Consider the following 17,057-nt stretch of genomic DNA (forward strand, 5'->3'; position numbering starts at 1 on the left):
TCATTAATTCCTTGTAGTATTAATAGTTTCTTCATTTTTAGTCCTAAAGATCTTTATATATATCCCTTTATTTTTGACCTGGTCACAATATTTTCATCATTTGGTTCAACTTGTAAGTTCAGATCCATGCTAACCTTGAGGTCAAGGTTAGTGATTTTGTTAAAATAATTTTGTTGGCCCTAGTCCTAACATACTGCCTCATACAAAGCTTGGACTTTGGAGCCAACTCTTCTGGTTGAATTTCTGACTGTCCTTATGAAAGTTGCTTACACTCTTTGTTCCTCAGTTTCCTAAACTATAAAATGGAGATAATAAAAATAGTACCTACCTCATAGAGTTGTAAGGATCAAATCAGATGATATTTATAAAGTTCTTAGGCATGGAGTATAGTAAGCACTATATAAGTGCTTAATAAAAATAAATATTTGTGCTGGAGAGGGTGTGGAGAAAAGGGAACCCTCCTACACTGTGGGTGGGAATGTAATTCGTGCAGCCACTGTGGAAAACAGTATGGAGCTTCCTCAAAAAACTAAAAATAGAGTTGCCATATGATCCAGCAATCCCACTCCTGGGCATATATCCAGACAAAACTCTAATTCAAAAAGATACATGCACCCCTATGTTCATAGCCGTACTATTCACAATAACCAAGACATGGAAACAACCTAAATGTCCATCGACAAATGAATGGATAAAGAAGATGTGGCATATATATACAATGGAATACTACTCAGCCATAAAAAGAATGAAATAATGCCATTTGCAGCAACATGGATTGACCTGGAGATTATCATACTAAGTCAGACATAGAAAGACAAATGTCATATGATATTGCTTACGTGCGGAATTTAAAACATGATACAAATGAACTTATCTATGAAACAGAAACAGACTCACAGACCCAGAGAAAAGACTTGTGGCTGCCAATGGGGAGGGAGGGTGGGGGAGGGACGGACTGGGAGTTTGGGATTAGCCGATGCAAACTAGTATACAGAGAATGGATAAACAATGAGTTCCTACTGTATAGCACAGGGAACTATATTCAGTATACTCAATATCATGTGATAAACCATAATGGAAAAGAATATGAAAAAGAATGTATGTAAATGTATAACTGAATCACTTTGCTGTAAAGCAGATACTAACACAACATTGTAAATCAGCTATACTTCAATAAAATAAATTAACAATAAATAAATAAATATTTGTAATAAATGTATTCTACCTGGTCAGCTGAAGCCAATCAGGATTCTTCCCTTTCTAGTAGTAATCATGTCATTATGTGGATCTGACCTCGAGAGAAGGCTTTCCCATCTGCATTGCCCCAACTTACGGTCACCGCTCAACTGTTTCCTGAAGATCTAGTGCTACATATGGTGCCGTATAAGCCACCATATCCTTGTGAAGCTTTCTAAAAGGCAAATAGCATACGAATTAAATATCCTCTTGACTCTAAAAAGAACAAATACTTACAGTAAAAACTAGTCCTGCACAGATAAGCTGATATGGTCATACTGGTTGTCATAAGAACTATTTCAGATGTTTAGATGTATAAGAGTGATTAAAATTTGCTGTGTGTGTATGCAAGATAAGTTGTAAGTGTGTGCCCATTGAGGACATGTGACTGGCTGGTCAGATAGTATAAATACTAATGCAAAGGCCAAGGCAAGAGGAGGACTTGCTAGCAGGATAGTGCCAGCAGGAAGGCAGAACAAACAGCTCAGAAACAAAACAGTAGGAATTCCCTGGTGGTGCAGTGGTTAAGAATCGGCCTGCCAATACAGGGGACACGGGTTCGATCTCTGGTCTGGGAAGATCCTACATGCCACGGAGCAACTAAGCCCTTGCGCCACAACTGCTGAGCCTGCGCTCTAGAGCCCGTGAGACACAACTACTGAGCCTGGGCGCCTAGAGCCCATGCTCCACAACAAGAGAAGCCATCATAAGGAGAAGCCCATGCACCACAACAAAGAGTAGCCCTCGCTCACTGCAACTAGAGAAAGCCCACATGCAGCAACGAAGACCCAACGCAGCCAAAAAAAAAAAAAAGAAAAAAAGAAACAAAACAGTGCCTGGCATAAAAATGGGACTCGCTAATGCAAGACCTCTTTCCTACATTACTTCATTACCTACCTCCTCCAACTAAACCCCTCACCCCTACTCAATTGAACATGGCCTGCCCTTGGGTTTACTCTCAACAACCAGATAACTCATGGTCATATGACTTCAACTGCAAGCATATTTATCCCCCATTACACTGAGATGTCAGGTTTATGTGGTGAGTTTGACATAAACTCACCCCAACACCAGAATTCATGTTACTCTTCTAGAAATCTTTCATAAAGATGTAATAGATGACCAATATTCTGATTTATTTACAAAAACATGAATTGCAGCCTTACTTATAGTTGCAGAACAAAGGAAACACTTGAACCATGGAGAAAGGGTTAACTAAGTTATGAAGCATGCATATTCTGGGATTTATGCAGCCGTTCACATTCCTGTATTTAAAGTCCATAAAGACAAAGAAATATATGATTACAATATACATTAGGTTTTTCTTTTTTTTTAATAATTATAATAGAGATTTATTTAAAGTAATACATTTACAGCCCAGATAGTTCTACATTGTACATTTTAGGTTTAACCAGCTTCATAAAAATACTTTAGGATAGCCGCATCCAGATTTAGACTACATGATTATTTCTTTGCCCATTCTTCTCTCTCTTTTATTTCCTGAATAACCTCTTTCAGATATGGTTCAAGGTAGAATTTATCCTCCTCATATTTTGTCCACTGCTCTTTAGGCAAGATCTGCTGCCTCATGGTCAGGTCCAGTGCTCTCTTAATGGAAACACCCTGTCATTATAAAGGTTCTCAGGAAGCCTTCTTATGGCTTCTTTTACATCGTCATTCTCATATACTGTATCATCTCGCATTAAGCCCAGTTTATTGAACCCAGCAGCATTGTAATACCATTTTCGAATACCCTCCAGCCACTTGCTTGACGCTGCAACGGCAGGCCTACTCACCATTTTAACCCGAGACAGAAGCGTTGCCTGCTGGGTAAGTCTTATACATTAGGTTTTGTTATAAGATTACAGAATGACATACACAACATAATTCTGATTTTATTAAAACTTACATATATATGCATTGAGACAAAGGTGAAAACTAAAAGGAAAAATATCAAAAAATTAATATTAATCATATCCAGCTATTGGATTTATGGGTCACTTGCATTATATTCTTATTTTTTTTATGGATTCCAGATGTTCTTTCCTAAGCACATACTGCTTTTATAAGCAGAACAAATACATTGTAATTAAAACAATTTTAATTTTTATTGACAATTCATGTGAGAAACTGTTAGGTTAGGAAGTAGTGCTTTGGGACAACATTTCACAGGGAGGGTACCAGGGTACAGTTGCAAAAGCTGCAGAGCTGATCAGATCTACAGCAGCCATGGCCAACCCATAGCTAACGACTTGTGAGCAAGAAAAAAATGTTTATTCCTATAAATTACTGTAAATGAGAGTTGTTTGTTATTGCAAGAAAGCTAAGTCAGAAGATAATGTTTGAAAGTTTCATGACCCTGTTAGTTGTTCTCTTTACTATGAATCTTCTCCTAATAAAATTCATATAATGCTAGATTGGAACACTTTGGGGTTTGTTTTCCTTTCTAATTTTTCAGATGAGTAAGCTGAGGCTCAAACATGTAAAATAACTAACCTAAAGGCACAGTGATTTAATTACAAAACCAGGATTGGAGGTTTCTTTGTCTAGAGTCTCTTCACTATTTTTCTAGTGGATGGGGCAACTGAGAGATTATTGGGGAGATCTTGTATGCTGGTGCCCCAAGTACCATCCACCTAGGTCCAGTTTTTTGTTTTTTGTTTTTTAACCATAGTATTACTGAACAGTTCAATTTCTGTCCTCTCTGTTGTAGATTACAGACCTGGAATCAGAAGCATGTAATAAAAGCTGGGCAGAATCTATATATGAAAAAATTTAGGAACTTATTAAAAGTCACTAAAGGACACCAAACAATTGTTTATGGTTAGAAAATCAAAACAATGTAGATATACCACTTCTCTTCAAAGTGGTCTATAGAATCAATGGAAGTTCAATGAAAATCACAACAGATTCTAATTCAAAAATTTATATGGAAGAGAAAGGAGTCTCTCCTTTCTGTATGTACATTCATGAAGAAGAATAGGGTGAGCTTATTTACTATGGGAGATATTACTATATAATAAAGTGAAAGGGTATGGTAATTAGAACAGTGCAGAATTCATACAGGGATAGAAAAAAATAGACCAATGATACAGGAGTGCCCAGAAACAGATACAAGGAGAGCATTTCAGATCAGTGGAGAATGGATGGGCTTCTCAATAAACAGTGGTCTGACTAATTAATTAATTAATCTATAAAGGAAAAGAATGGATCCTAATTACAGATCATCCACACAATTAGTTCCAGGTAGTTTAAAAACTTAAGTGAGGAAAGCAAAACTTTAAAATTTCTAGAAGAAAAATAGGAGACTATCTTTATGAGCTTTGGGTGGAAAGGAGTTTTATAAACTACATATAAAAGTATAAGCTATTGGGCTTCCCTGGTGGTGCAGCGGTTGAGAATCTGCCTGCCAATGCAGGGGACACGGGTTCGAGCCCTGGTCTGGGAAGATCCCACATGCCGTGGAGCAGCTGGGCCCGTGAGCCACAACTACTGAGCCTGCGCATCTGGAGCTTGTGCTCCGCAACAAAAGAGAAGCCACAACAGTGAGAGGCCCGCGCACCGCGATGAAGAGTGGCCCCCGCTTGCCGCAACTAGAGAAAGCCCTCGCACAGAAACGAAGGCCCAACACAGCCAAAAATAAAAAATATAAATAAAAATAAAAATTAAAAAAAAAGTATAAGCTATTAATGAAACAAACAATTGATAAATGTGATTACATTAAAAAAATAAAGAACTTTTGGGCTTCCCTGGTGGCGCAGTGGATAAGAATCCACCTGCCAATGCAGGGGACACGGGTTTGAGCCCTGGTCCGGGAAGATCCCACATGCCATGGAGCAACTAAGCCCGTGCACCACAACTACTAGGCCTGCGCTCTAGAGCCCGCGACTCACAACTACTGAGCCCGTGTGCCACAACTACTGAAGCCCGCATGCCTAGAGCCCGTGCTCTGCAACAAGAGAAGCCACCGCAATGAGAAGCCCACACACCACAACAAAGATTAGCCCCCACTCGCCGCAACTAGAGAAAGCCCACGTGCAGCGACAAAGACCCAACGCAGCCAAAAATAAAAAAATAAATAAATTTATTTAAAAAAATTAAGAACTTTTGGTGATCAAAATATGCTATAAAGAAATTGAAAATATAAGCCACAAACTAGGAGGAAATATTTGCAACTTATATCATCAACAAAGAATTATTATCCAAAATACATTAAGAAATTATAAAAATTCATTTAAAGATCCATATAAAGATATAAAAATCTGTATAAGTCCATATAAAGATAAGCAAACTAAGGAAAAATGATCAAAGGACATTTACAGAAAGAGGAAACCTCAATGACCAATAAACTTAGAAAAACATGCTTGATCTCATTACACGTTGGGGAAATTTTAAGGAAAACTACAATGAGATGTCTTTGCAGTCCACCAGTGCTATGGACTGAACTGTGTCTCCGCCAAAATGTATATGTTGATGTCACCCAATGTGACTGTATTTGGAGTAGGAATTAATTAAGATTAAATGACATCATTAGGGTGGGACCCTAATCCCATAGGATTAGTGTTCTTATAAGAAAAGACACAGAGAGTGCTCTCTCTCTCTCTCTCCCCTCCACCCATCTCTGCCAAGTGAGGGCAGAGTGAGAAGATGGCCATCTGCAAGCCAGGAAGAGAGCCCTCATTAGAACCCAACTATGCTGGTAACCTGACCTTGGACTTTCAGGCTCTAGAATTGTGAGAAAATAAGTTTTTGTTGCTTAAGCCACCCAGGCTATGGTATTTTGTTATGGCAGCCCAAGCTTACTAAGACAATCAGATAGGCAAAACATTTTAAAGCCTGACAATACCACGTGGTATGCATATGAGTGAGGGGAAATCTTATAGATGCCTAGTGGAATTATAAATAAGTACTTTGAAAAAATTTGGCACTATTCATTAATTTTTAAAATAGTGTAACCTCCAACCCAGATATTCTACTTCCTGCTATTACCCTAGAGAATCTCTTCTATGTGCACATAGGAAACATAAACAAAAATGTTTTTAGCCACATTGTTATAACAGAAAAAAGCACAAACAAAACAAAAACCAAGAACAGCAACAACACTAAAAATAATATAAATGCCTGTTTTAGGAGAAAGGTTAAGAACATTCTGGAATAATAATAAAATGGAACACTCCACAGTAGAGAAAATTAACAACCTAGTACTAAATTCATCAACATGGGTTAACCATAGAAACATAACACTGAATAAAAAAGCAAATGGTAGAGGAATACCATTTATAAGAATTTTAAAAAACAGTTTAACTAAACTCTTTGCATTTTAAGAATGCATGTGTATGTCCACATGTGCCACAGAAATCTTAAAGAGAATCAGTATAATAACACAAATGCTAAATGTGGATAATGACTACCCTGGAAGAATAAGAGAGGAGTCAAGAAAGGACAAACAGAGGGCTTCAAATTTTGGATATGTTACATTTCTTAGCTTGGTGATTGGTACACGGGAGCTTATTTTATTAATATTTTATAGGGTACACATACTCATTTGTATTCACCAGATATTTTATAATAAATGACAAAATTAAAATTATTGACAAGGGTATTCTGGCAATTAATGTGATTTTCTTAATTAATGGGTACATATCCTTAAGTTCTAGATCGTACTGGAGAAATATAACTAAAGAAACAAGGTACATGACTCATGACAGAATTTAAATCTGACTAATTGGAACTAATTGCTGAGAGGCACACTGTGATTTGCTCAATTTTATCATTAAGTTCAGGGAACGAGAAACCACCCTGAAAAATCAATGAAACAGCATCTCAAAATGTACCTTGCCTGATTATGCAATGATTATGTTTAGCTTCAATTAATTATGACAATTAAGTAGTTCTTACTCTAGTGGTAGCATTAACTCATTACATTAATTTGTTAGCAGAAGAATTAGCTTGTGACCTGAAAGGGGAATGGCTTTTTCTGATACATTGGCATTTGAAAAAATGATTAATATGCCTCTTTTGAAGGGACATATACGTAGACTCTTTCTGTGAAACATTTTTTATTAAGTGAGTCTTACTTTCATATCAGCTAATATTACACACTATTAAATATTATATAATATAAAATATATTAACCCTGGAGGGAAAAAAGTAATGATGAATTCTGTTTCAGAATTCTATATTGAACACATAGCCTCCCCCTCCTTAATAAAATCTTTAGAAATGATAGCAAAGATATGATAAATTAATGACTGCATCATCAATCACAAAAACAAAAAGAAGAACGTTGGCAAACCAGAAACTCTGAGAAAGTTCTGAAAGGTAGAAAACCAAGAGAACTGTACTGAAAAAGGAGATGGCAGACCCAAATGTTTGGAAGTGAGGTCCATATCAAAAGGAGAGAACAACACTAAGAACGCTTCCCTCCTGGGTGTCCATGATCCCAGGAGCAGAAAGGGGCTGGCTCCTGCATGTTGGTTAGTGTAGGGCAGCAGCAAGAGTAGTCAGGGATATTCCTGCATGAACTGAGCCATACACTAGCAAAGGGGAATGCCTATCAGTCTCTTGTGGGATCTTGAATCAAAGAATAAAGTCATATCCCTGAGAGGGACAGGGAAACCAATCATAGAGGATAAGCTGCTGAGCTTCAGTGCCTGGCAGTTCAGCTGCCCATCCACTAGTCTTACTTCAAATACATTGAAAATAGAAATCACTGTAGCATCTCTTGTCTATCCAGAGATTTTGATTACAAAGTTGAGTATACAAGCCCAAATTTCTACACATTTAACGAAAGCCAATTATGAAGGGGAGACGAGACCCAGCAAACGAAAGAATTTCCAACCAAGGAAACAGGATAAGAGGAGCAAATGGAACAGGGTTTTAAAATAAGCTTAATTTGTATCCTTAGAGAGTAAAAGGGATTTGTACCTATGAAGAGAAACAAGTGTTGTCAATTATAGTCTTAGATATTAAAAATAATAAATAGAAAATAAAAAGCTCAACAGGATAACTGCATAGCAGATTCAGAAATTCCAATATCCTTAAACATTTCTGGAAAGAGAAAATAGAGATAATGGAAGTACAACTCAATATGTTAGGATTTCCCAATGGTAAATAGAAAGAATAAAGACTGACCCAACCACTTGCTGAGCAAAATAAATTGAACAATACTCGGTGCCACACACACAGACACAGACACAGAAACACATACACACACACTTGTTTGGCTTCACTGTGCGTGGGGCACATGAACTTAGGTTCAACAACAGAAGGAGACAGTGGGGTTCAAGAAGCAATGCTGGGGTTTCCCTGGTGGCACAGTGGTTGGGAATCTGCCTGCCAATGCAGGGGACACGGGTTCGAGCCCTCGTCCGGGAAGATCCCACATGCCGTGGAGCAACTAAGCCCGTGCACCATAACTACTGAGCCTGCGCTCTAGAGCACGTGAGCCACAACTACTGAAGCCCGCGAGCCTAGAGCCTGTGCTCCGCAACAAGAGAAGCCACCGCAGTGAGAAGCCCGTGCACCTCAACGAAGAGTAGTCCTCGCTCACCGCAACTACAGAAAGCCCGTGCGCAGCAATGAAGACCCAACGCAGCCAAAAACAATAAATAAATAAAATAAAGTAAATAAATTTATTAAAAAAAAAGAAGCAACGCTAAGCAGAGAAATTAGTAAGACTTCCTGTTAAATCAAAATTAGCACTAATTATAAATTTTAAAAACATGTCCCGTAATACATCTCCACACCAAGGGGATGACAGAGATAGAAGGTAAATCTAAGCATGCTAATTATTTTGCTTTATTCGGAGAAGGATCTGTATACTGATTTACTTTAGTTTGGAGGAGGGCAAACCATCAAAGAGCCAGAAGGAAAAAAAAGAGCAGCAAAAAAGTAGCTACAGTGCCAAAAAAAGAGATGGCTATAGTACATAATAGACTAAATATATTAGTATTAAAAATAAATGAGTCTATAAACTACAATCCAGATAAATAAACACACGAATAAAATATATCAGGCAAAATGTCACAGAATGAAAGGATTCAAAAAAAAAAAAAAAACAGAGAAGAGTTCTGTTCAGGCAATGGCCGAGTCACTTGTATCCAACTATCAATCCCATAGATAACAATTAAAAACTGGAAATACAATTTTAAGATAAACTATTTTAACAGTGTGGTGAATGAATAAAGCTGGAAGAAATGAGACAGAAGTTGACCCTTGAAAGAAAACTGCACTGGGTTAAATTTACATTTATATGACTTTTTGCCTGAGGTCACTCCAGCCAGCCCAGCAAGGGGCTGCTAAATCTCCAGCAGAAAGCCACAGTCTTACTGCTTGAGGAATTCAAAGATAGACAGAGTTCTAAACTACTAGAGCAGTGGGAAAGTAAGTAGGCTTATCCTAAAGGAGGGAGCCATAGAAGGGGAGACTGGAAATCTGATATTAACTCCACCCAAATACTGTGTAAGTAAGATTCAAAGAGTCCTAGGGAAAGCCAAGATCTGCAAAGCTAAAAGAACTGAGCTGGTTCAGCTGCCGCCTACTGCCAAAAAGAGTTTTGAATCTGAATCCAGACAAACTGTTAAAGTAAGTTCGTGTGCCCGACGCATAGTCAGGCCAAACAAACGGAAACGTCCGAGTTTGTAGAAGAGAAAGGCCATGCAAGGAGAGGGTTAGCTCATGCCCTGAAAAGCCCTGAGCTCCCTGACGGCTTTTGGCAAAGCACTTTTAAAAGCCAGGTTGGTCTGCGTCTTTATTTCTGTCCTGCCCCTAGGTTCATCAGAACCAATTTTTTTTTAGATTCCATATATATGTGTTAGCATACGGTATTTGTTTTTCTCTTTCTGACTCACTTCACTCTGTATGACAGAGTCTAGGTCCATCCACCTCACTACAAATGACTCAATTTCGTTTCTTTTTATGGCTGAGTAATATTCCATTGTATATATGTGCCACAGCTTCTTTATCCATTCATCTGTTGATGGACACTTAGGTTGCTACCATGTCCTGGCTATTGTAAGTAGTGCTGCAATGAACATTGTGGTACATGACTCTTTTTGAATTATGGTTTTCTCAGGGTATATGCCCAGTAGTGGGATTGCTGGGTCATATGGTAGGTTTTTTTTTGTTTGTTTTTTTTTAATATGTATGCTATGGTATTATCAGAGGGCATTTTTTTTTTTTTTTTAATTTATGGCTGTGCTGGATCTTCGTTTCTGTGCGAGGGCCCCCCGCAGTTGCGGCAAGTGGGGGCCACTCCTCATCGCGGTGCACGGGCCTCCCACCATCGCGGCCCCTCCCGTTGCGGGGCACAGGCTCCAGACGCGCAGGCTCAGTAATTGTGGCTCACGGGCCCAGCCGCTCCGCGGCATGCGGGATCTTCCCAGACCAGGGCTCGAACCCGTGTCCCCTGCGTTGGCAGGCAGACTCTCAACCACTGCGCCACCAGGGAAGCCCCCATATGGTAGTTTTATTTTTAGTTTTTTAAGGAACCTCCATACTGTTCTCCATAGGGGCAGGACAGGAATAAAGACGCAGACGTAGAGAATGGACTTGAGGACATGGGGAGGGGGAAGGGTAAGCTGGGATGAAGTGAGAGAGTGGCACTGACATATATACACTACCAAATGTAAAATAGATAGCTAGTGGGAAGCAGCCGCATAGCACAGGGAGATCAGCTCTGTGACCACCTAGGGGGGTGGGACGGGGAGGGTGGGAGGGAGATGCAAGAGGGAGGGGATATGGGGATATAAGTATATGTATAGCTGATTCACTTTGTTATACAGCAGAAACTAACACAACAATGTAAAGCAATTATACTCCAATAAAGATGTTAAAAAAATATTAATCTCAAACCAGCAAAATAATATGTAGTGGGTCAACCTGATCTCTGACATCAAAATAAATCTTGCATGGACCCCATAGTAAAAAAAAAAGCCAGGTTGGCGAGGGTGGTGTCGCAGGGTCTGTGATCAGCTTGTGCACAATTCTCTGATTGGCTGATGGTGCAGTAGCAGGGTGGTGTCACAGGGGTTAACATTATCAGTCCTTAGGCTCTAGGAGGCCTGGGGATATGTGCTCACGGTCATCAAGTAGTTAACATCTTCCATTTGTTGGAGAGGGGGGATTTTTATATCTGCAAAACAACTCAGGAAATGTGCATCAAATACTATTATCTAGGTACCTCAGAGAAGAGCTAAAGCAGAGGATATGGGGGAAGGCCTGTCCCAGGAAGGCCCCCATGGGGTCTTGCTCGGTTACAAAATTAATTGCCTACTAGAATAAAAATCATCCCTTTTCAATGGAAGGTGATGTAATCTAAAATCTCTACAATATTTTTTTCTAAATTTGGTGACATATTTAAACTCATGTATCTAAGAAGCTCAGTGAACCCTATACAGGATAAATACAAAGAAAACCATACCTAGGCACATCAGCGTCAAACTGCTGAAAACCAAAGATAAAAAGAAAATCTTGAAGGCAGCCAAAGAGAAATAGTACATTTAACACACTGCAATGATTCAATTAATGACTGATCTTATATCAGAAACAATGGAGGCTAGAAGACATAGAATGGAAATCTCTAAAGCCATAAAAGAAAAAAGTAAATCAATGCAGAATTCTATTTAAACATCCACTAAAAATGAAGGCTATTTTCCCTCCTTCCTTCCTTCCTGCCTTCCTTCCTTAATAATTCAGTCCAAAAGCCATGCAAGGTAATTGCCTGCAAGGGTGGCGCTGGAACCCTGTAGGGGCGAGAAGGACAATTATACGGAGGAGGAGTGGTAGCTCAGATTGCCTGTGTCAGACCCCAAGTAAGTTAAGAAAGGTGTCTGGCTGGGAGCAGAGGTTTTGATGGGAAGGTTGGTTACATACTAGAAAATTGATCCTATAAGTAAATATACTGAAGATAATTGGAGTCAGGTTTCTCGCTGCTGGATAAAAGAGGTATTAACATATAGGGAGAAATTTAGAATATACTTTATTGTATTATGTTGGAATCAGAGGTATCAGTGTGAATTCAAAAATCTATATAATCAGTAGAAATAAGCATGTATAATACCTAGATCTTGGTTTTTAAATACTATTTTCCAATAAAATGAACCAGAACTCCTTAGAGAAAAGGCCAATTCAAGGTCAGGACAGGGAAATACAAGATTAGCTTGAAATATCTCACTCACCAGAAAGTAACAACTACTCAAAAAAATTTACCGGATATTCCAAAAGGATACAGGTAGCTGTTTGAGGAGGCTCATATTAGTAAAATCTAGAGCAATTTGAGCATGAAAATAAAGAGATTAATGGATAACTTACTTAATAAACTAAGAGTCTATGAGTCTATACTAATGAAAAAAACCAGATAAATAAATTAATGATGGGGAAGAAAAAAACCCTTCCTTACAGAAAACCGCCAACCAATAAATAGAGAATGATGGAGTTAGAAAACCACCAATGGATGCTTAAACTAATGGGTAAACATCTGATGAGGAAGAGTATTGACCCCATATTTACTCATTGATTACAATGGGGAGAAGCGTAACTGCACAGTGGAGAGCCTGGAAGACTCCACCTTAATCAAGTGATCAAAGTTAACATTAACTATACTGGGGCAAACCAAACTCATGTGGTTTCTGATATCATACACTGAGAAGGACACGATATCACTTCTGTGGTGTTCCTGCCAATAACGAATAATCTGGAATTTAGTCATGAGGAAACATGGTGAGGAGCATCCTCCATGATTGTTGGCCTGCCTCTTCAACAATGTCAAGAGGCTCGGGGATATAGAGATCTGGAGAGAGTTGCTTTCACTCTTTTTAACAATGACAAAAGGATGGGAAAACTGAGAATTCATGAGTTTCGTGAACCATAGGGAAGCTGTTTTCATAACAACGTTGACCCAATATCTATGAGAAGCAAGCCCTGATTTATGCGCGGTAGACCCAACTGCACACCAGTAAGAAGAATGCAACCAGGGTAGTTTGCAGATTTGCAGAGGGTGAGACTGAACCCTCTTCAAAGTTTTTCTCCACACTCACCACCAGGTGCATACAAAACAGATTAAAGAAAGTACTAAGAAAATGTCCTTGGGACTTCCCTGGTGGTGCAGTGGTTGGGAATCCACCTGCCAATGCAGGGGACACGGGTTCAAGCCCTGGTCCGGGAAGATCCCACATGCCGTGGAGCAACTAAGCCTGTGTGCCACAACTACTGAGCCTGCACTCTAGAGCCCGTGAGCCACAACTACTGAGCCCGCGCGCCACAACTACTGAAGCCCGCACGCCTAGAGCCCGTGCTCCACAACAAGAGAAGCCACCACAGTGAGAAGCCCGCGCACCACAGCGAAGAGTAGCCCCCGCTTACCGCAACTAGAGAAAGCCCGCGCACAGCAACGAAGACCCAACACAGCCAAAAATAAGTTTAAAAATAAATAACAACTGGTGGCGCAGTGGTTAAGAATCTGCCTGCCAATGCAGGGGACATGGGTTCGAGCCCTGGGCTGGGAAGATCCCACATGCCATGGAGCAACTAAGCCCGTGAGCCACAACTACTGAGCCTGCGCGTCTGGAGCCTGTGCTCCGCAACGGGAGAGGCCGCGACAGTGAGAGGCCCGCGCACCGCGATGAAGAGTGGCCCCCGCTCGCCGCAACTGGAGAAAGCCCTCGCACAGAAACGAAGACCCAACACAGCCAAAAATAAATATAAATAAATAAATTAATTAAAGAAACGTTTAAAAAGAAAATGTCCTTTGTGGAGTAGACGAGGGGATGGAACAGCCAAAGCTGAGGGGGCACAGACCCTTCTCTATCTTCTCTATAGAATGAAATCCTGTCATAAAAGTTATAGAACTGCCATAAAAGTCCAGTTAGTTTTTATAAAGTGAAATTTGTATTGAAATATAATGTTATCTTTATCCATTCACTTGTTGATGGACATTTTTGGTTGCTTCCATGTCTTGGCTATTGTAAATAGCGCTGCAATGAACATTGGGGTGCATATATCTTTTCCAATTATAGTTTTCTCTGGATATATGCCCAGGAGTGGGATTGCAGGATCATATGGTAACTCTATTTTTAGTTTTTGAAGGAATGGATAAAGAAGATGTGGTACATATATACAATGGAATATTACCCAGCCATAAAAGAAAATGAAATAATGCCATTTGCACCAACATGGATGGCCCTAGAGATTATCATACTAAGTGAAGTAAACCAGACAAAGACAAATATCATATGATATTGCTCATATGTGGAATCTAAAAAAAAAAAGATACAAAATGAATTTATCTATAAAACAGAAATAGATCCACAGACATAGAAAACAAACTTATGTTTACCGAAGGGGAAAGGGAGGGGAGGGATAAATGAGGAGGTTAGGATTAACATACACACACCACTATATATAAAATAGATAACCGACAAGGACCTACACAGGGAACTATACTCAATATTTTATAATAACCTATAAGGGAAAAGAATCTGAAAAAGAATATGTATATATATATATATGTATATATATATAGCTGAATCACTGTGCTGTACACCTGAAACTAACATGATGTTGTAGACCAACAATATTTCAATTAAAAAAAATATGTCATACAGGAAAGTACATGAATAAGAGTACAACTTAATGCATTTTAATAAGACAAAAGCACCCGTGTAACCAGCATCCATATAAAAAAAACCCACAAAAACAAAAACAGAACATTAACCCCCTCAAGAATCCTGCACCCCCATGCATTGCCCCAGTCACTTCTCCCTAAAATACAACAACTACCCTGACTTCTAGCACCATATATACGTTCTGCTCAATTTTGACCTTTAAATAAATGGAATTATGTAGTTTGGACAAACATACAGTTAGTTTTAACATGCCAAGAAAATAAAGAGAATAGACCATAAAATAAGCTTCAAATGCCAAATCCTTATTAACAATGTCTCTTGGATGGGGTAGTATTAGACAGTCAGCCGAAGACGACCAGTGATTACCAGAAAAGTGGGTCATATCTGTGTTGACAGCTCTGTTTTCAATCTTAATGACTTAAGTTTATAGCTAGAATCCTCATTAGAAAGTATACACCCATTAAAAATTAACTTGAAAAGCTTGGAAAAGTTATGATACGCATTGCTAATGTTTAGCTGTCATAAATGTCGAAGAGGAAGCTGGGGGACTTACTGAAAAGGCACAAAAAAGAAGGTGGTAAGTGCAAAATTCCAGCACAGAAATGCCCAAACCTCTCAGGTTGGGAAGAGCGGTCCTTTAGAGCAGCGTTTTCTCAGACTATGAAGTTTTCCGTTTGTTTTATCTGTGGTAGTTACCAGGATTGTTTAGGAATATGATAGGGCTGCACTTTCCTGCCTCCTTGAAGCAGCCATGTAACTTGTTTCAGCCAATAAAGTGACAGCAGAAGTAACCTGTGTCATTTCCAGTTGTCAGCCTTAAAAGCCAGTGATTGGCCACAGTCCTATCCCTCTGCTGTAGTGATTACAAAGCAAGTGCTGAGTGAACACCACGAGCAGAAACCCCATAAGTGAGAAATAATTTTTATGTTCATGAAGCCACTGAGAGTTTGGGGCTGTTTGTTACTGCAGCATATCAATACTGATAGAGTATTGGTTTCCCTCTCTTTCTTGAAATGATATACTTGAAATGAATACTTTTCCTTTGAAAGAGAAGTATTTGAGATTATCTTGAGTTCACAGTGATATTTGCATATGATATCTGTCTGTATGACAAGTAGTGGAAATCAGATGAGCACACTCAATAGTGACTCCAATCATCACTTATGTACAAAGCTCCCAAGGAGCTTATCAGTATCATAAAGTTTCAAACTGTTTCCATTCTGAGTCAAATATTATTTAATTTAATTTAATGTAATAATGAACTGATGGGTAAGGCAGGACTTATAAAGCACACTGATGTTGAAACACTGGTTAGTGAAGAGCATAGAAAGGATAACAGTTCTGTGGGTGAGCCTAAAGATGATCTCCATCAGAGCCATGAGCTGCATCCATTTGGTCCAAATTCTCAATTCGCACATGAAGATTACTCTAGGACTCCCAAAGACAGTGTGAAAGATTAAGTGGTGAAAATTACATAACTGTCACTTTTCATTCATTGAAAATGAAGACCCTCCACACCTGCCAGGTATTGTTTGCACACTTACAATTGCAAAGAGCAGTGGCTACCTCTACTTGATGTCACTTAGCAACAAACCTCCAAATTATACAAATAAGCCAAGTGGGTGTTTAAATAAAAGATGCAAGAATTCTAAATATCATGCCATCCAAATGATTCTTACCAATTTTAAATACCATAGCACATTGTTCAATATTAATCCATGGTTTGTCTATTCAATTGCCAAATTAAATATTTATATAACTTTTGAATTTAATTTGTTAATAAATTATACATTTTTGTTTAAAAACTTATTTAAAATAAATCAAATGCTTGTATCACCCTTAAATGGGAAAAAGTAAAATTGTCTTTATGAATTATGACTATTACTATATTTCAATTAAACTTTCTATTAAATTATTTAACAGTATAATGATCTTAAGTAAAGTATATGTGCACATTTTTCCTTAAAAACTATTTATTTACCTCTTACCAGGAAAAGAGCCTAAGTGATTTTTAAAATGTCCAAAGGAGGTTTACAGGATTATTATATATTTTTATGAAAGAGGACTACAAGTCAAGTAAGGTTTATAAACAGCATTTTAAGAAAGCATTATTATAGTTATGAATATATTTCTAGAGTTGAAAATTCTATTAAATCAATGGTTATATCATATCAATCCTTACTAACAATTAGAGAG

At 38.6% G+C, this 17,057-nt stretch overlaps 1 long non-coding RNA gene and 1 pseudogene across 3 annotated transcripts in view; both read right to left on the bottom strand.

Moving 5' to 3' along the window:
* The window catches only part of LOC309619994, a 91,673-nt gene that overhangs the window by 38,092 nt on the left and 36,524 nt on the right, over positions 1 to 17,057 (bottom strand). The window lies entirely within an intron of this gene.
* Positions 972 to 10,327, bottom strand: LOC309619951 (cytochrome b-c1 complex subunit 7 pseudogene; annotated as a pseudogene). The gene is made up of 2 exons (XR_014249866.1): positions 4,933 to 10,327; positions 972 to 4,615 (listed from the first exon to the last, which is right to left on the bottom strand). The product of XR_014249866.1 is annotated as a cytochrome b-c1 complex subunit 7 pseudogene (transcript).

This window comes from Balaenoptera borealis, assembly GCF_965194805.1.
Source record: "Balaenoptera borealis genome assembly, chromosome: X".
Classification (NCBI taxonomy): domain Eukaryota; kingdom Metazoa; phylum Chordata; class Mammalia; order Artiodactyla; family Balaenopteridae; genus Balaenoptera; species Balaenoptera borealis.